Genomic DNA, 20,279 nt, shown 5'->3' with positions numbered 1-20,279 from the left:
CAGAAAGCTAAGCACTGTATGAAGCACAAGAGAACAAGTTGAACAAAGAAAGGATTTTAACAAAGTAGTGGGAGGCAGATTGAGGGCTTGTTGCCTGTGAATCACAGAGTAGTCTTAACCTTTTTATGCCTCTATTTTTTTTTCCTTACTGAAATGAGGTCAGTAACATTATACCTGAATGATATTATTATTCACACAGGGCTGTGGCATGGCACTAATAATATCTGTAACAAACTGGCTCTTGTCATCAGAGTCAAGTGATATGTGTAAATGAGCTCTAGCTGGAAATCAATTCTATAGCTTTTCTGGCATTTTCCCTTCTCCCCCAAATTTTAATACATTTACTTTCTTTTAAAGATAATTATATTACAATATTACCAAATGTAATAAAACATAGACTTGCCAGTTAAAACCCCCGAGATAAAAATTTTCCTGGCCAACAAGAAGGCTGAACAGATAAAGATACTTGTCACCAAGGCTGAGGACTTGAGTCTGCCCCCAGAATCCATATGCAGGGAGAAGAGGACCAACTCCTCCAAATTATCCCCAGACCTCCACATATGCACCATAGCATGCACACATGCACACATGCACAAAATACATGTACTTTTAAAAATATTCTCTAAGTAAACACTTGGAAATCTATAATGACAGAAGTTCCATGAGGGTGGGTTTCAGACAATAATATATCTGCAAGTGACTGAGGGAGTAGAAAAATCTATTCAAGTTTTGGGATGATCCTTTAGGGTTACAGTGTGTAGGATAAGAAGTAGGGTTACCTCTGAAGAGGCTAGAGATTCAGAGGGTGGAGAGGAAGACCTGGGGAGAAAAAGCTTTCAGTAGCTAAAGGGCTGCAGATAGTCGGAAAGACTAGCTATGCAAAGTAGCTGAATCAAAGTTCCTGAGGCAGAGGCTAGTTTCCTTCAAGGAAGAACGTTTTTGAGCTAACAGAGGTCTCTAATAAGAGGAGCTCTCAGCATACCACCAATGGACTGATTGAAAACTGTGTGGTCATTTCCCGAGTGTCTATAGTCCTAATGTCTAGTTTAGATACAAGAAAGAAATAAAAGCAGTAATAAATATAGCATGGTTTATATGTGCCAGCACTTCTCATCAGGATAACAACAAATACTTGAGAGATAAGGCGAGCTCTGAGTTAGCCCCCTTTATCATTTACAGAGGGAGTCTTATGCCATTTGAGAGGCATTCTAGCAGCCCTGTAAATATTTTTTTTTTTCGAGACAGGATTTCTCTGTGTAGCCTTGGCTGTCCTAGACTCACTTTATAGATCAGGCTTCTAAAAAGTAAGAGGACATGAGTGAAGCACGAGAGTTTAGCGATATTAACAAAGCAAACCTCACTGAACCTCCAGGTGTTGGGTTTGTGCACTAACAGACACAGCACCATCTCTATTCGCCTCTTCTTTGCCTCGCCACAGTGAGCTGGTTAGCAGGAGGCGAGGGTATAGTGTGCTTGCGGCTTTCCATGACTATCACAATTCAGCACAGAACATTAGTGCCCATCACCATGGAGGCAATTGTAACATCAAACCCAGAACTGTGAAATCACAAAATACAGGCACATACAACAGGTTCTAGAGAGTGAGCAAGAGAGCAACAGGGAGAAACCCAAGTCTTTACTAGTTCTTTTGAAGCAATTCAGTTTAAGTCATTTTGTTCCTTTCAGAATATGAAGACAATTTCTGATTATTTCAAATTAAATTAATTTCTTTTGTTGACAAAAGATATACCCAAACTCCAGCCTTCAGAGTCAGTGAGAAATGAATGCTCTATAATGAAGGGTGGCTCTCACCTGAAATGGAGAAAGCACTCTTTGGCCTAGATCACAAAATATTTTGTTGTAATCCTATCCTTCGTGCACTATTAGCTGTGCAGACAATCAAGTAAACAGGGTGCTAAGTGCTATGATAAGTATCAGGTTTATTATCAAGAAGAAATGGAAAAGAGGGGTGGGACCTAACATGGCCAGAGGGGTCAGCAAAGCTTCAGAGGAGGGAGCACCTCAGACACAAAGCTGGCAAACTTAATGAAAAAAGAGAAGGCTCATTTTTAGCAGAGGACCACAAGAAATCCAGAAAACTCAGGGCTAGAGGCCTCAAGAATGCCATCTTTGCAGAACTGGTCTAAGAACTTAGGACCTGGAACAGGCCACAGGCCTGAGGGCCAAAGGCTAGAAGCACTAAAGGGGAAAGCACTGTAGCTTGGCATCGCTACAGTCTGAAGTTAGGCATGAGTGAATGACCTGGATTTAACAAATCACAAAGGACCTGGGTGGCTCTTGCTTGAGACATTGAAGGATGTTAGGTAGAGCACAGAGGGATGAACCACAGGAGGAGAGGAAGTAGAGGCCACAGATAAGGCTACCCACAGGAAGCTTGGCTTAGGACAGACTGAGCCAACAGGAAACACAGGATCAAATTTTCTTTTCCAGCCAGGACCTCTACTCTGAGCTCCAGACTGGCCTTTTTGAATTCTGATTTTTACCTTATTTACTGCTTTGAATTCATACTTCCACCTTTCCTTTCCACCTATTCATTCAACAGCTGGACGGAATGGTCTTTTCAAAATATAAATTGAGATCATCCTGCCCATCACACAAAATGTACAATGGCTTCCTGCTGCTCTATAAGTAAAATCTCAACTCCTTGCCAAGCCTGTAAATTCTTGGGTGATCCAGTATCGGCTTCTCTCCCATTTTGTCATCACCTCTCCTCCTACCTGACTTTACCACCCTGGTTCTTTTCAATCCTGGACTGCTCTAAGGACCCTTGCTCAGGCTGGTCCTTCATCCTAGAAATTCTATTTTCTTACTCTCCCTCCTCCAACTGAAGCAGCCGAAGGGAAGATCCACGCCTTTAATCCAGCACTTGGGAGGCAGAGGCATGTGGATCTCCGTGTGGTTGAGGCTATCCTGATTTACAAAACAAATTCCAGGACAGCCAGGAGTACAGGAGTACATACAGAGAAACCCTGTCTCAGAGAAAGAGACTGAAAGAGAGAGAGGGGGGGGGGAGAGAGAGAGAGAGAGAGAGAGACGGGAAGAAGTTTTACAGAGAAAGGTTGGAGAGGTTGGAGAGAGAGAGACCAAGCTAGACACAGATGAAGACAGATAAGCACAAGAATAAGAAGTGGCCAGAAGAGTAGAACATATTGCCAAAGTTAGTATGAGGCCAGCAGAGCAATTCAGTCAGAAGCCAAGAGAAACTGGTTTGAATCAGTTAGCTTGAAGAGTTTTGAGCCAAAACACCTAAGATGAACCAGCCAGCCAGAGTCCAGAAAGAACTAGAAAAGGTGAGCTTATTCAGTGGTAAGCCTCCCAGAAGATTACATTAGGAGACTGAAAGTTACTTTTACACTACCTCACTCTTCCTAGAGTCGTTTCACAACTCTGCAAACATTCACACAACCAAACTCACTTCCTGTCCAGTGTGACCTCTGAACCTTTTCTCTTTTGGATTTACTCAGCAGCTCCCATCCTAAGACTCTAGACAATCCACTCATTCTCAGTTTCTTCCCTCATGCTTTTGACCATTGACACCTGTGACAACTTAGGAAACCCTGATTTGAAACCAGTAGATATTCATAGGACAGGGTCTCCTCTTCCACACTATTTGGATTGTAAACTATTACAACATGTCACTTACTTTTTTGGGCACTGAGGTCTCAGTAGTGTTTTCTATTATGTAAGCTAGTGCTGTTCTAGTCATACAAGCTGAATTTAGGTACCTATGATAAAGTAGAGGAATAGTAGTAAAGAAGAAAATTTATACAAGAGCTTGGAGTAAGAATTTAGCCTAATGACATAGCCTCTATACCTTACTAATCCTCATCAAGAACCTTTAAATAAAAGTTTCTCATTGAAACAAAGTTTCTCAGCCTGGCATGGTGGCGCACGCCTTTAATCCCAGCACTCGGGAGCAGAGGCAGGCGGATTGCTGTAAGTTTGAGGCCAGCCTGGTCTACAAAGCCAAGGCTACATGGAGAAACCCTGTCTTGAAAAGCCAAAAAGAAGAAGAAGAAGAAGAAGAAGAAGAAGAAGAAGAAGAAGAAGAAGAAGAAGAAGAAGAAGAAGAAGAAGAAGAAGAAGAAGAAAGAAAGTTTCTCATTAACACTCATCATCATCTCTTACTATCATTACAAAGAGTTGTAAATGGATTAGAAATTAAAATGACTTAGAGGTGTAAGTCACTAGTAAATGGAAGTGCTGAGACTGAACCACAGGTTCAGCTGAAAGCGTTTTCACTACAGCATTTGGTCTCTCAAATCACATTCTACGGTTATATCAGAGGTACTCTTGGCTAATGCACAAAGGAGCTGGAATGAAGTGAAAGGATCAGTAGGCTGGTAGAACTTATCAAAGACAGTGGGTGGGAGTCCTTAAGTTATCAATCTGTGGAGTGTAATTTTCACTCAATGGACAATGGGGAGCAATAATCAACTCCCATTTCCAAGTTCCACAACAGTAATTTGATACATTCTCCTTCCCTCAAAGACCTCACTGTACTATCTGCCCTTCACCAATTAGTGCCAAAGGCCCACCCTCTTCAGAAACAAAATCCCTTTTTCAAGGGTAAAACTTCCAGCCCTTTACTTTCCACAAAGCCAGAACAAAGATCTATCTGGTTTTCACTAACCTGCCAAAGGAGTGAGACTCGCTCATAGGAACACACTGAATCATTGAGCGAGACTTCACTCTAACAAGGAGACTTTTTTAGGCAGACACACCTAGGGACCAAGCACACAGAGGCCTCAACCAGGAAGAGCTGCTGCTTCACAGCTTTTCTGCTAGTCCCTTTGTACTTGGGCTCCTAGAGGAAGGAACACTGAGAACAGCTGACCAACCCCACAGGGCTCCATCACCAACATCCTGGAAAAAGACAATCAGAAGTGAGACTGTGGCTATTCAAAAGTCTTGCTGACCTGGGGTTAGTCCTTTCCTATAAAAGCCTCTCTAGCATCACTTAGAGCTCCACCCTCCCCACACACCACGCCTACAGACTGCTTATCTTAGCTTTCCATTTACCACAGTACACAGTCATGAGCCACATCATGATGCTTCAGTCTGTAATGGACTGCACATATTATGGTGGGCCCATATGATTATGATGGAGCTGAAAAACTCCAACTGCATGGGACTTTTACTATAATTTCAGTTTAAACACACAAACATTTACTGTGTGTTTTATAGCTAAGAAACAACAGGTTATACCATTATCTTAGTCACTGTTCTATTTCTGTGAAAAGAAGGAAAGTACTTAATTCAGAGCATGTTTACAGGGGCTTAGCCCATTATCATCATGGCAGGGTACATGACAGCAGGGAGCATGGAGGAAGCAGCTAGGAGTGGTAATGGAGAAGTAGCTAAGAGCTACATCCTTATCCTTACGAAGGAGAGGGGGAGAGAGAGAGAGAGAGAGAGAGAGAGAGAGAGAGAGAGAGAGAGAGAGAAACAAGGGACAATGGAAACAAGGGAGACAGAGACAGAGAGACAGAGAGATACAGAGACAGAGACAGACACTGGGCCTGTTGTGGGCTTTTGACCTCAAAGCCCAGTGACACGCTTCCTCCAACAAGGCCACATCTCTTAATCTTTCTAATCCGTTCAAAGAGTTCCACTCCCTAAAGGCTAAGCATTCAAATATATGAGGCTACGGAGCCATTCTTATTCAAGCCAGCACAATCCTACAATCCTGGTTATGTAAGCATACCCTATGCTGATCACCCATTGAAGCATCTTCCAGAATGTATTCCTGTTGTTAAGCGATGTGTGGCTGCATTTCTAATTATTTTAAATGTTCACTATGATCCTGAGATCATTTTCCGCTATGCTTCCATAAAAGCAATCTACACCATCTACCTCTTAAATTTTATTATGCTAATTATAGAAACAAGTTATCAAAAATAAGGAATTGGGCATTCTAGATGAGTAAGTCATTTTAAATAACTAAAGGATAACTCAATAAGCACCAACATCATTTGGATTCTTGCTAAAAATAAATGACGTCTTAATAAATAAAATACATCAAGTATAATTTGATAGTTCTCAATTTTACCCTGCCTTCCAGATGGTATAGCTCCGAGGCAAAACACTTGCCTAGCGTGTGTAAAGCTTGGGGCTCAATCTCTGACACCAAAAGACAACTCCAGTCTGGTACACTTCCTCCAAGCTCTTGTACCTACCACCAGAAACCTCGCTCTGTCTATAGTCCCACAACATTTTGGTTATAACTCCTTTATAGTACATGTTATAGGTTAGATATTTTAAAGTACTCAATTCAATCTTTTTTTTTTTTTAAGTTCTTTGAGGCTAGAGGCCCCAAGATACCTGGTTCACAGCAGGCATAGAAATGCTTTATAAACTGAATACTCACAGTAATTCAAACATTGCAAAGAAAACTATAAGACAGTAGTTTTCAAGGGTTTCTGAATTCTGAAGGGAAATGTGATACTAGAGAAATATTATCATCAAACTCCTCATTGGCTTTATTCAATGTTTCTCTGCTTTAGAATAGAAGAAAATGTTTTTCTAAAAGGGAAAGAACACTGTGCTTTCCAGTTTTTTTTTTTCCTAAGATGGAATATTTTTACTTTAAAACTGAAAGTTCTGATTATCGGGCATTGGCTAAACTTCCAGTGCCATTATTTTCAAGGCCTCCCAGTGTGGAAACAACTGGGTCCCAGAAATTCAATAGTAAAGGGAAGAAGGGAGGGAAGCGAGGGGAGAGAACGAGAGAGGAGAAAGAGACTCAGGAGTGGAAGGTGTGGAGGTGACGGGAATTCGACTGAGATGCTAACCAGCTCCTCACCTCAAAGCCTGGCTTCTCTGTCTAACAGGAAATAGAAATCAAACAAGGACAGAGCAAATCAAAGGTTTAAGCTCAAGGTACAGAGCGTCCACTTCCTACATTACTGACCAAATTCCTCCCCCAAAGCTTTAATGTCTGTGTATGTCAAACCAAGTAGTAGATATATTTTTGAGTTTTCTACACTCAAAACAGAACAGGTCAAGAGCAAAGCCCCCTCACTAGTAATAGAAGCTTCTAAGAGCAAGCTAAGGGGTGGGGGGACACTAACATTGAGTTGCACTCCTAGCAACTACTCTTTTGTAGTGGCCTTTTTGTCACAGAAAGAAACAACGTTTCCTAGTAGAAATAAAAGGGAAGCATGGCTACTGGTGTCATGATGCTAAGTATCTATTCACATATGCATCCTTTACAGATAAAATTGCATTTGTCTTTGGCCCCTCTCTCTCTCTCTCTCTCTCTCTCTCTCTCTCTCTATATATATATATATATATATATATATATCCTGATTCTTCTGCCACCACCTCCTAAGTGGTATATATATATATCTTTTTTTTTCTTTTCTTTTTCCAAGACAGGATTTCTCTGTGTAGCCTTGACTGTCCTGGATTCGCTTTATAGACCAGGCTGGCTTCAAACTCACAGAGATCCATCTGCCTCTGCCTCCTGAGTGCTGGGATTAAAGGCGTGCACCACCACACCAGCCTGTAAATCTTTCTTTTAATCCAGTATCTTCAGAGACAGAATTGAGTTGCATAAATTAACTTTATGGCTCACCAAGTCACTAAAACTTGCTAGTTTGTGAAGAAAAGCTTTCCAAGTTGCATTACTTCTTTCCCTGCCTTATGGACAAACCATGCCTGAAGAGCTATTTGTGTTGAAGGTGAAAACAACTATGATTTGTGAGCATCCCCCAAACTGCTAATCCTTCATTTAATTTGTAAAGCTGTGTTGTATCTACCCTCACCAGGGTCCCTTCTTGTTTTCAATGTGGTTTCCTCTAACAAAACATTTTTTTAGCTTCTGTTATCAGATGAGCTACTTATAATCAAGGCAAAGACTCACTGCCTCCAGTGTCACCTCCTTTAGATCCAGCAGCTGACTTTCAGGTTCAGAGTGTGTGTGTGTGTATGTGTGTGTGTGTGTGTGTGTGTGTGTGTGTGTGTGTGTGTGTGTGTTAAGATGGTTTCATACAGCCCAGGCTTGCACTGAACTCTACAGAGCCCAAGTTAGCTTTGGACTCCTCCTGATTCTTCTGCCACCACCTCCTAAGTGGTAGGATTATGATCAACCAGTTTTTGCAATGCTAGGAATGGAAGCCAGGGCTTTGTACCTGCTAGGCCAGCACTCTACCAAATTAGTTACATTCCCAGGATTCCCATGCTCTTAATCACTATGGACACACTCCCCCTAAAACAGCCTAATTTTTCCAAGCATTATGCATATGGGAGAGTAGTGTTAAATACATATTCTCAAGTTCCTCTCCTTCAGGTAGTCCCATGAGCCTATGATAGAGCCTGGTAGCTCTTATTTTTAACATGCTTTTCATATACATGCTAGAAACCTAGTAGTGCATGCCACCAGGGCAGAGCATTTGAATTACAATGAAGTGGGCCAAAGCTGATTTCTCCTAGAGACCTGACAACCAGTACATCCTTTGGGTCATGCTTTTAACCTCCTCCTCTGGGAAGAATCCACTGATAATCTGAGGCTCCTACAGTATGGTTTAACATACTTGGCCTCTTCCACTGTTGGGCCCTATTACCTCACTTCATTCACTAAAGACCTAGCTCTTCCTTTTCTCAGCCCCATATATCCTGGCATCCTAATGGCTTCTCTAACCTTACAGGCATCAAAACAATTCTTTAGCTGCTCAGTTATTTAATCTCCTTGACTTCACCCATCTTCACTGAGTTCACATCAATGGTTTGTGTCTGTGGCAAAACACAGGAGTCTGTCGTGCCCTCTAATTGACTGCTCCAACTCTTAACGCACATGTCCCCCTAACCACTTCCTGGTATTACTCCATCACTCAAAAACACTCATTCTTTGACTTCATAAACACCCCTAGTCCCTTTTCTCCTTGCCATGCAGCCTTAGCACCCCATCTATCGTGTTAATCATTTTCTGACCAATACCCTCGTACACCTATTTCACTAACCTTCTGCCACTCACCCTTGACAAATTCCAACTCTGGCTCAATTCAACCATATGCTTTTTTTGTTCCCCAAATTGGGCAGCTAAACACTACTGGTATCCCAGTTCTCCTATCCTGATGCTCCCTAGCAATCACAGACATTGTTTCAAACTCATTCTCAGTCCTTCTGACTTTAACTGGTTGCCAAAATGTTTCCCTTTTACCTTGGCCTTTCCCATTTATTCTAAGCAAACAACTTTGTTCTCTATTGGTTAAGTTTATTGTCAATTTGGTTGGATTAACAAACACATGAATTTTAATGAGACACACATTTGAGTGTGTCTGTAAGGTCTTTCCAGAAAGGATTAATAACAGAGGAGGACTGTTCCTAAATGTAGGCAGCACCATCACATGAACTGGAGTCCAACAATTAAAAGGGGAAATAGAGAAAGCCAGCTTCGCAGGGTGGTGGCGGCTCACCGCCTTTAATTGTAGCACTCAGGAGGCAGAGGCAGGTGGACCTCTGTGAGTTCCAGGCCAGCCTGGTCTACAGAGTGATTCCAGGGAGCCAGGGCTACATACAGAGAAAACCTGTCACGAAAAACTAAAAAGAAAAGAAAAAAAGAGAAAAGAAAAAAAGAAAAAAGAAAAGAAAAAAGAAAGCCAGCTTTATGCCAAAATGCATCTCCCTTGGCTTCCTGACTGCACCCAGTGTGACCAGCTGTCACCATGCCGTCTCTCCATGAAGAGCTGTATCCCTTCCTAAACCTCAAGTTGCTTTTAGGCAAATATCTGGTCACAGCAATGAGAAAAGTAACTAATATCAAAAGGGTGCATTACACTCTCACTCATGCACTAGAAAATACAACTTTGCTCAGAGAATCCATTATGAGGGCTGCTGACTTCATGACACCTGAGCTGGCCGGGTAACTGGGTCCACTGTCCATGTGCTTATTTGAAGTAAGCTGCCTGAAGGCAGGCATTCCTGAAGCAAACAGTGCGCTGGTAGATAGTTTACTAATTTTTTTTATTTAGATTTATTTTATGCACAAGTGTTTTTGCCTACATGCAGGTATGTACCAGCTGTGTGCCTAGTGCGGGTGGAAGTCAGAAGAGGGTATTAAAACCTCCTGGGACTTTAGTAACAACAGATGGCTGTGAGCCACCATGTGGATGCTAGAATAGAACCCAGGTCCTCTGAAGAGTAGCCAGTGCTCTTAACCACTGAACCATCTCTCCAGCCTTGGTAGGTAACTTTCTAGAAAAGTAAAATAAAATAGCCTCTTGAAAGTTCTCTCCTCTAAAAACCTTAAAGACAGAGATGAGTTTTAAGAGAAGAAAGCTATCTTGCCTCACAAGCATAAAAGACACTTAAATCCAAACATAAAGTTATCATGAATACACAGAATAATTACAAATCCCAATTCAAAACCAGGGCCAATGAAAGAATATAAAATTATTAACTATATGTCTTTCATTCTCAACCAAACATTATTTGTTAGTGAGATCCCAAGCCTTCCTTCCTTATAACTGACATTAATTTTTTTATGTGTGCAATTCTTCTCCTCATAATGACCCTATAAGATGAGAACTATTTTTTTCTTTTATATTTACAGCTGAAAATGACTTTTAAAAAGAAGAATAAGAAGGGCCAGGCATGGGGGATGCACACTGTTAATCCTAGCATTCTAGAAGCAGAGGCAGGTGGATCTCTTGTGAGTTTGAGGTCAGCCTGGACCACATAGCGAGTGCCAGGCCAGAAGGACTACAGAGTGAGACCCTGTCTCAAAAAATGAAAGTAAGGAACAACTAAGGAAGATACCCCAAGCCCAACTCTGGCCTCCATACTCACATAAACACATGTGTACCTGCACACATACACACACGCACACACGCGCACACACACACACACATGTATATATAATACACATACATACCCAAGCAATATGTATATACAATACACATACACAAAGAAAAAAAACTTCTCAGAATTACACACAACTGTAACCCAAATATTCTGTTTTTTATCTCCCATACATCCTTAAAAACACAAGCATTAATAGTAATTAACTATAAAGATCACAGTGCCCCTCATATTCATTCATCCCTATATTCATGTTAAAGGGTAGAGATGATTAAGATGAAAGGATGAAAGATCATGTGGATGAAAACCCTACCTCTAGCCACGGATGCCTTTAAACCCAGCACTGGGGAAGGCAGAGGCAGGCAGATTTCTGTTAAGTTCAAGGCCTGGTCAACAAACCCAAATTCCAGGACAGCCAAGGCTACACAAGGAAAACAAACAAGCAAACATCCTACCTCTAATACTTTCTCAGCTATGTTACCTTAAACTCCACTTCCTCAACCACAAAGAGAAATGATAACGTAACTACCATTGCACCTTCCCAGGTCTCACAATGATTTAGAAGTAATGTGTGAATACACTGAGCAGTGTACCTTGTACTTAGTAAATCTCAAAAAGGTTAGCTACTATAATCATTATTCAATGTGATTGAAACATTGACCTACAAGATCCTACAAAGAGCGAGCTGTGCCATAACCAAGGCAAAAAACAAAACAAAACAAAAAACCAAAGCCAAAACCTGTTCTCGCCCACATACATCTTGCAATGGACTAGGAAAAGGACAATAAAGGAGGGAACAAACATATAAATGAAATTCTTGGGATTTTACTGAAATACCTATCAGGAAATGCACATGTACTGAGATGGGACAATGAGAAGGAAGCTACTTTACAAGGGGCCACCAGTAACGGCCATTCTGAAGAGAAGTAATGTTTGAAAAGGGAGGATCTGTCAAAGATCAGACAGAGAGAAGGATTTATACAAACAAGGAGGAGAAGAACTTGGAATATTTGAGGAATTGAAGGTGTTCAAGCTGACAAGCACAAGCAATGAGAAGGGACTGGAGAGAGCAGCGAGGGCTGGCGGGCACCTCAAAGTCTTCACAGATGTGACTAAGTACAGTGGGTAGCCACTCAACAAAGAGGTGGCCCGCTCTTGTCCTTCAATTGGTTTACCCTGGCTGCTGTACAAGAAGCAGGAAAGAATAAGCTGGAAGACCAGCTAAGCCGTACCAACAGCCGTGCAGCTGAGAAAAAGAGAATGCAAGATTTGGACGCAGCAGAAAGGATATGAAATATTCTGGGGTGGCATGAGGGATGAGTCAAGAATAAAGACATCAAACGTGGAAGTTTGAAAGGGATACCAACAGACCAATTAGGGGGTTTTAGATTTAGCTCACTGCAGGATGCTAACTTAGCAAAAGCAAGGCCCCAAGTTATATTGCTAGCATGAGACAGAGTGGAAAGAGCAGGCAATTTGTGGACATGTGAAGTTTGAGATGAGGCAGCAAGCAAAGATGACAGGAATGTCTGAAAGATAAAAATGCAAGCTATAGAAAGAGTAGGAGCTGTCTCTGTGTAGGGCATACTAAAGACTTGGATAAATTTAACTGGGGTAGGAATATGATGACAGAAAAGAAACCACTGAGTGAGAAAAGAAATGATAAAATTCAGGTGTGCCGGCTGCATGCTTTAATTCCCAAAACTTAGGAAGCAGAGGCAGGAGGATTGCAAGCTCAAGGATATCCTGAGCTATACATACAGTGAGTTCAAGGGCAGCCGCAAGACCCTGTCTGAGAGGAAGAGAGGGAAATCTAAAACTAAACAGGAGTAAGCAACCACTGCAAGAGCAAACAGACTTACACTCAAGCACATCTGCAACAAATGCCCATTGAAGAAATAACAGAAAAATTAACATATTTCCTATAATCCCTCAGCAGAATAAAATTTTCATTTAGGACATATGCACTATACCACCACCACCACCATCACCAAGTTCTTAGGTATTTGGAACATAAGCGTCAGAAGTTTTCTAAGGTCTCTAGGCTATATTGTTTCAGAGAAAAAAGCAAATCTTTTTTCCCTCCAAAACTCACTAGAAACAAAAGTAGCCTATTTGACATTCAAACCTTTAAGAATTTTAAGCCAAAGAGAAAACAATGACACATTTTACTACAGATGTTGTTTCCTCCTGAAAGATGGAGCGGACACCTTCAAACAGTTCAAAGATTGCATAAGAGATGAAACATGTTTAAAAGTCAAGGATCAATTAAACAAAAAAATTTTTTAAAAAAACAACAAGTAATCAAGTAAGGGCACCCCAAAGCTATCAAAAGATGATAAGCAGAAACATGAAAAGGACAGAACTGCCAGGAAAGTAAGTAACTAAAACAGCTCCTCCCCAAATGAAAGCTCATGGAGGCTGAGATTACACCTTTGGTGTCTGCGGACACAAAGAGCTCACTATGCTCTTGCGGCTTATACTATCGCTAAGAACTACCAAACTGAGACATTGTAGACTTCTCAAAAATCTCCAGTATGACACAAGGGACAGTGAATAAGAAGGAAAGCCAGCAACATTTGCCAAAAATGTCCCTTCCCTCAACTTTTCAAGTTAAACCAAGGTTTTCTTTTTTGTTTTGTAGATTTATTGATTTTATTATCTTGTGTATATGAGTATCTTGCCTGCACATATGTATAAGCATTATATATGTGTGTGCCTGGTATCGATAGGGGTCAGGAAACAATGTCAGTTGCCCTGGGGCTGGAGTTACAGATGGTTCTAAGCTGCCATATGGGTGCTGGGACTCAACCCTCCATCTTCTGCAAGAACAAAAAGTATTCAGCACTGCTGAGCCAACTCTCTAGTCTTTTTTTTTTCTAATTTTATTATTTTTATTTTATGTTTGTGTTTGGCTGTATCTGTATGGCACTTGTGTTCCCGGTGCCTATAGAAGCCCGTGGAAAGATTTCCTGAAACTGGAGTTGTCAATGTGGGTGCCGGAAATTTAACCTATTTGTCTGGATGAGCAGCCAGTGCTCTTAGCTGCTGAGCTGTTTCTCTAGCCCCTGAGACTGTGGTTCTTTTTAAGATCCTAAGGCTCACCTTGTAAAATTGTTCTAAGATATGTTACCCCACCTCATGGACAACTAGCATTCATCTCATTAGTCAGTGAGCAGATAGTAAGTACCTATGGTGGGGAAATCCAGAACCAGCAAAGGAGCAGTTCTCAACCCTGAGGGTACTTCAGCGAAGCGAGGTCTCAAGCTTGTGAGGTGGCAAAGGAGACAGACAATAAGCCAACAGATAAATACTACCAAGTGCTGATAAGCACAGCACCGAATGGAAGATGGGGGTGATGTGAATTTTGTAGAGTGTTGGGGAAAACTTAAAGTTAAGGAAATCCATTTTAACTTTATAACATCTAGGCCAGCTGTGTACACAGGGGAAGCGTCAAGGGGCGCTGCAGCCGGAATATGAGTGAAGTTCTTCAAAAGACAGCAGTGACTGCTTTGGCCAGGCTGGAGGTTGTAGCCCAGGAGGCCACAGGGAGGACAGGAGGAAAAGTTACTGGACTAGACGGCTGCAAGCAGAGAACTCCATGATCTAAATCTTTTGTTTGTTTGTTTTGTTTTGTTTTTTGTTTGTCTGTTGTTTTGTTTTTGGTTTTTGGTTGGTTTGGTTGTTTTGTTTTTATTTGTTTTGGGGTGTTTTTGTTTGTTTGTTGAGACAGGGTTTCTCTGTGTAACCTTGGCTGTCCTGGACTTGCTTTACAGACCAGACTGGCCTTAAGATCACAAGAGATCCACTGGCCTCTGCCTCCCAAAGTGCTGAAATTACAGGGGTGCACCACTGCACCTGGATAGGAAAACAGTTTTTAAGGGGAAAGTAGTTCCTCACAAAAGCAAGACACATCCCTCATAATATATTTATAAAAGGAATTAAAAAGTATACAATAAAAATCATAGGGCCAGGTGTGGTGGTGCATGCCTTTAATCCCAGCACTCAGGAGGCAGAGGCAGGTAGATTGTTATGAGTTCGAGGCCAGTCTGGTCTACAAATTGAGTCCAGGACTGCCAAGGCTACACAGGGAAACACTGTCTTGAAAAACAAACAAACAAAAAACAAAAACAAAAAATTATATAGGCACTTTGAGAGAGACAGAGAACACATACAGTTGGGAACAAAAGACTGAAAAAAAGATAAATGCCAAATGAGTTTACTAGAGTTTGTGGGATTATAAGATTTTTTTCCCCTTATGCTTCTGTTACTCAAGTTTTCTTCCTTAAACATAAACCAGAGACAGAAAAATAGAGAGATAGCCTCACACAAGTGCACGCAGGCACACCCCACACATACCACACACCCCACACATCCAATCGTGGATGAGGCTAGTCTGAAATCTTCAGCTGGGGAAAAAAACAACACAGGGAACTTTCTTTTTTTTTTTTTTTTTTTTTTCAAAAAATTACCACACTTCCCAGGCAATGTTTGCCTGTCATGAACCACTGCACAAATCAAGCATGGCCCAATGTATCAAGGTCACAAAACCAACTTGGTTAATATGTTTACCATTACATAGCAGCCCTGTCCTTTAAAGCTACTTTGATACCATCTCTCTAAGGCACACACACAAAGAAAGGTCCTTTTCGCTCTTTCCTAAGTCTCTTTGATACTCCTTTGCTGTTTCTGGATTTTTCCACTGTATGTCTCTTAGAAGCAAATTAAGCCCGAATCAGTTGTTCCAGCTAATGAAGTGTGCTTTTGGCTCTTTTCTCCTCGGTTCAGAATCCGGCAAGCTACCAATTGTTTTAGAACACATTTCTCTTAGTTTTGAAATATTGCGATACTACGTTACCACAAACAAAAAAATAAATCAAGATAGCAACTTAAGAGACTATGTATATATATGGAAAGTGCTATATTCCTTTTTAATTAAAAAATGTGTGGCTGCCTCATTAATAAACATTTTAGGCTATCTGGATAAATATGTGTGTTGGCATGACACCGATAAAGGCAGAAAGGATCATGTCTTCTCTTCTAATCCCACACCCCACCGGCGTCACAGTTTCTTGCAGAGTACACTACCTCAGCATTCCTTGTTCACAAACGCAAACCATGCAACTCAAAGTGACTCAAGCTCTCAGACACTTTCCACCCTAAGCCCCACACCCCACCCCACTCCTCAATCACTTCCAACAGGTTTCTCTGAATGAAACCCTCACACTGGCAAGGCTTAACAAGTCCCAAACTGCTCACACGCCCATCTGGGCGTCCTAGAGCCCTGGTGTTTCCGCGTGGGTAAGGAAGATTCTACTGTACCCTTCAGTGGTTCGAGTCCCGACGCTCTTTTCACCAAAGGCACGGGTGCCAGCCGCCCGCGGGAGGGAGGACAGGCGCGCCCACGGCCGGGCCTCCGCCGCCTGCTTTCGGCTCCCTCTGCCACTCTGCCCCGCGCGACCACCTTGACCCGGGACACCACCGGAGCGCGGAGCCCACAACGAGCCCGGCGCTGACAGATGGGGAAGGCGGGGCGTCGGGGGGAAGGGGCGGGGCCGCTCGGAGCGGGGGTGCTGGCGGCTGACAGGGCCGAGCGGGAGACGGGCCTGGCGGGAAGGCGCTCGCAAACACACAGGGGTTGACAGGCGGGGACACGAACAGACACCCCGGGGGGCTGACAGCTGCGAGGACGATGGGCCTCGGCGGGCGCTCACCTGGCGGCGGCAGCGGCACCCGCGGCCGGGCCTCTTTCCCCCGCGCTGCGGGCCTCCCTCTCTCTCTCTCTCTCTCTCCTCCCGGCGGGCGGGCGGGCGGCGAAGGCCCCGTGGAGGCTGCGACGGCGACAACGCCAGAGCCACGGGCTGCTTCTGTGGCACGGACGAGCTGCACCAACCGACTCCTGGCCTCTCGGCTGAGCTCGGTGGCACTCGGAGGCTTTCGGCTCCGGTCGGCCCTCCTCGACTCCTCTGGAGGCGTGGCCCGCCCCCCCCCCCTCCGCCCAGGTCGCCTCAGGCGCTGGGGGGCGGGGCTTGGGAACGGGCACACAAGCCCCCTGACGTCGACCGGAGCGGACCTTACCCAGAGCGCATGCGCCGGCCGGCTGCCTGACCGTTCTCTGTGTGGAGGCCAAAGTGGGCAGAGAAGGCGGACACCCGGGCGGATGCTGAGGCCCTAGCAGTCTCCGGCCTTTGTGCTCCGTATCCTGGTCTTTCTTGAGGGCCACCTAAGGAAGGCCACACGAGGTTACACTTTCGAAAGCATGTAGTCTAACCAAGGGTCCCAGACCCGTGCGCGCTCTCTCCCCAGTGTAGTGTTTCCAAACTAGCGACACTTGGGAGATGTTATTTAACACCGCTGAGGTTTTTCGGGCAGGATTTAGCATCTTGTTTACTCAGAGAAATAGCAACTGAAACGAATTTATGATCTCCGCTTCCCTAACACCATTTTAGGATACTGGGGCTTTCAAACACCTGCCCCGCATCATCTTCATTTTTCACAGCTGCTGCTGGCCTGGGATAAAAATCTTGTTTCATGTTCCAGGCATCTTTTTGTGACGGAACCCAAATCTGTGGCAAGTATGTTTAGAAAGCGGTCCTCACCCGTCAAATCCAGACTAACAAACAGCTCTGAAGACTGAGCGGGGGGGGGGGGGGGGGGGGGAGCGGGGGACAGGGGGCGCGGGGGAGGGCCCCAATCCCAAATCTGCATATATCTAATATCAACTGGCCACAATCTCTCACCCACAGAAGGCAACAAAATATTAGGATTATATATGTTGAGTGAGAGGATTGAATAGCAGTCTGTATAAAGCTTTCTGCACCATGTTGGTGTTTAGGAAATGAGGCTGGATTTTTAACTGTATGGTGGCCTACACCTGAAATCTCACTCAAAGAGGCCAAAGATGGAGAGTTGCAAGTTTGGGGTTAGCCTGGACTACATAGCAAGTCCCAACCCAGCCTGGATTACGTAGTGAGACACTGTCTTAAAGAACAAAACAAAAGGCTGGGTTTGTTATAGTCAGTAAATGTACGCTTTAAGTGTGAGCAAGGTGTCAGACTTATCGTGTCCAGAGTCAAACACTAGGGCTTGCACCTTAACACATTGCATATGGTGCATTACACAATCATTACACAATCTGACTCACTACAGTGCATGTCAAGCCCAGCGTTTCTAATGACCAAGCCAAACTATCTCAGCCACCTTTCACGCCTCTCTTCCAGTCATAGCCCCTCGATCTAGCAAGCCTGCCGGCCCTGCTTTTAGAAGTCTGTATGCCAGGAATACTGTGATAGCCTCTTTCTTAGGGCTCCCCTTCATTCCAGCCTCTGCTCAACACAGCAGCCACAGGGACCTTGGTAAAGCCTAAGCCAAAGCATGTCCCTGGGGGGTGGGGGGTGGGGGGACAGGGACTGGGAGGAGAGGAGGGAAAGGAAGAAAAACCAAAAACCAAAAACCAATGGCTCCTATCTTGGGACCAGTAAAAAATCAAACGCCTTTATTCCAGGCCCTCCTGGGTCCCACGAGATCTGCTCTTTCTTCTAAGTTCATCTTCTCCTGCCTTCCTCAGCCAGCCATGCCAGCCTCCCTCCTGCTCCTAGAGCGTGAATGACATTTGCACTTAGTGTGTCTTCTCCTGGGCATTGGACAGATGGGTCTCGCTTCAAATTCCTACTGAAAAGGTATTTCCTTTGATGGCTATCAAGTCCAAACCTCCATTGCTGCGTCCCCCTTTGTCCTGCTCTGCTTGTCTTCCTAGCCCCCATAACCTCAACGCGTGTCTCTCACGTCCCTCAGGGCAGGAATGTTTGCTTTGCTTATTTTCAACCTCTGGAACGTTCAGGAACTCAATACATACTTCTTGAATGAATGAGTGTATAGGATACGTTGTGCTCCGATCTGGTTTCATTTATTCAGCCAACTTTTCCAAGCACCTTTTCTAAGCGAGGCACTCCGAGAGATGCCGGGGTAAGCAAGATATTGTCCCAGACGCCGAGGAACTCCATATTTCAGAAGAGACAGGCTTGTAAAGCTACAGTTCTGGAAGAAAGTATGCAAATGCCAACTGCTTTGGGACGCACAGCACAAAGGGTGTAAGTACCAGTGTATACCTAGCACGGCGGTACTTACATGTAACCCTAGATGCTCAGGAGGCTAAGGCAGAGGGATCACAAGTTTGAGCCAGCCTTGGCAACTTCAGCAAGACCTTACCTCAAGATAAAAATTAGAGAGGAGAGAGTTGCTACTGGGGAATACAGTGCTTGCCTAGCATACACAAGGCCTTGAGTTCAAATCCCCGGTACCAGAGGGGAAAACAAATACCCAAAGGGCCAAAGAAACAAGATACAGATGATGAGAATGGGGAAGGTTCCCAATGACCGTGGAAGCCAGAAGGCAAATGTGGAGAGATGACAAGAAGTGACTCCAGCGGAGGCAGTAACCAGCACACACATGTTAGTGTTGGGAGGTCTGTCAGAGGAGGAGGGGGAGAAGCTGCTGGTGGTGATATTTGATCAAAAAAACAAGTTATTTTCCTTCAAAGAAAAAGGACCAGTGAGAGGGCTCAACAGGTTAGGCGCTTGCTGCCACACCTGAAAACCTGAGTCCCATCCCCAGAACCCACACGGTAGAAAGAGAGAACTGACTCCTGCTAGTTTCCCGGCCCCCATAAAGAAATAAATATGATTTAAAAGCTTTTAATTAAGTGTCCTAGGAAGATGGCTCAGTCAGTAAACCAATTGCCATGCAAGCATGATAAAATATCCTGACAAAAAGCAACCTACGGGAGAAAGGAGGGGTTTTGTTTTGTTTTGTTTCCACTTACAATTTCAAGTTTATAGTCCATCGTTGTGGGGAAGTCGAGGCAGCTAGTCAAACAGCTAGTCATATCACACCCAGTCAAAAGTAAAAGGAAAGCCATGACTCATGCTCACTTGCTTGTGCTTAGCTAGACTTTCCCAGTCTTACACAGCTGAGGACCCTCTACCTAGGGAATGGTGGCGCCCAAAGTAGGCTGGGTCTTCCCACATGGGTTAAGTAAGATGATCCCCACAGATATGCCCAGAAGAACAACCCAATGTAGACAATCACTCATCATCCCAGGAGAGCCTAGTTAACAGTTAAAGCTAACTCGTATGTATGTATGTATGTATGTATGTATGTATGTATGTATGTATGTATATTTTTTTCAGACAGGGTTTTCTGTGTAGCCCCCGGCTGTCTTGAAACTTGCTCTGTAGACCAGGCTGGCCTCAAACTCAGAGATCCACCCACCGCCTCTGCCTCCTGAGAGCTGGGATCGAAGGCATGCACCACCATTGCCCAGCAAGAACTGCGGAACATTACAGACGGGCTGAAAATGTTGATGGTTCTACCAGGTGGCTGAAGAGTTCCCTACATTTGAGTTCCAGACCGACGCACTGCAACTAAGGGTTGGACCCACCCATTTCAATTTGGCA

At 43.8% G+C, this 20,279-nt stretch overlaps 1 protein-coding gene and 1 long non-coding RNA gene across 7 annotated transcripts in view; one reads left to right on the top strand and one right to left on the bottom strand.

Moving 5' to 3' along the window:
• The window catches only part of ZHX3 (zinc fingers and homeoboxes 3), a 105,719-nt gene extending 88,911 nt beyond the window's left edge, over positions 1 to 16,808 (bottom strand). For 2 of the 6 annotated variants that reach the window (XM_084776233.1, XM_084776237.1), the window contains exon 1: positions 16,539 to 16,808. The gene's annotated coding sequence lies outside the window, so the exon portion shown is untranslated. Of the gene's footprint in view, positions 1 to 1,356; positions 1,526 to 16,146; positions 16,356 to 16,538 lie in introns of those variants that run through there. The other 4 variants (XM_084776238.1, XM_084776235.1, XM_084776234.1 and 1 more) reach the window with 4 other exon arrangements.
• A 916-nt stretch (positions 16,809 to 17,724) lies between these two features.
• On the top strand, positions 17,725 to 19,734 carry LOC311594493. The gene is made up of 3 exons (XR_014778107.1): positions 17,725 to 18,179; positions 18,392 to 18,503; positions 18,619 to 19,734. It is a non-coding gene; the product is annotated as an uncharacterized lncRNA (long non-coding RNA).
• Positions 19,735 to 20,279: the final 545 nt, after the last annotated feature.

Source organism: Acomys minous (assembly GCF_964271855.1).
Source record: "Acomys minous genome assembly, chromosome: 3".
Classification (NCBI taxonomy): Eukaryota; Metazoa; Chordata; class Mammalia; order Rodentia; family Muridae; genus Acomys; species Acomys minous.
The sequence above is the reverse complement of the archived record's forward strand: the minus strand, read 5'-3'. Positions and strand labels throughout refer to the sequence as shown.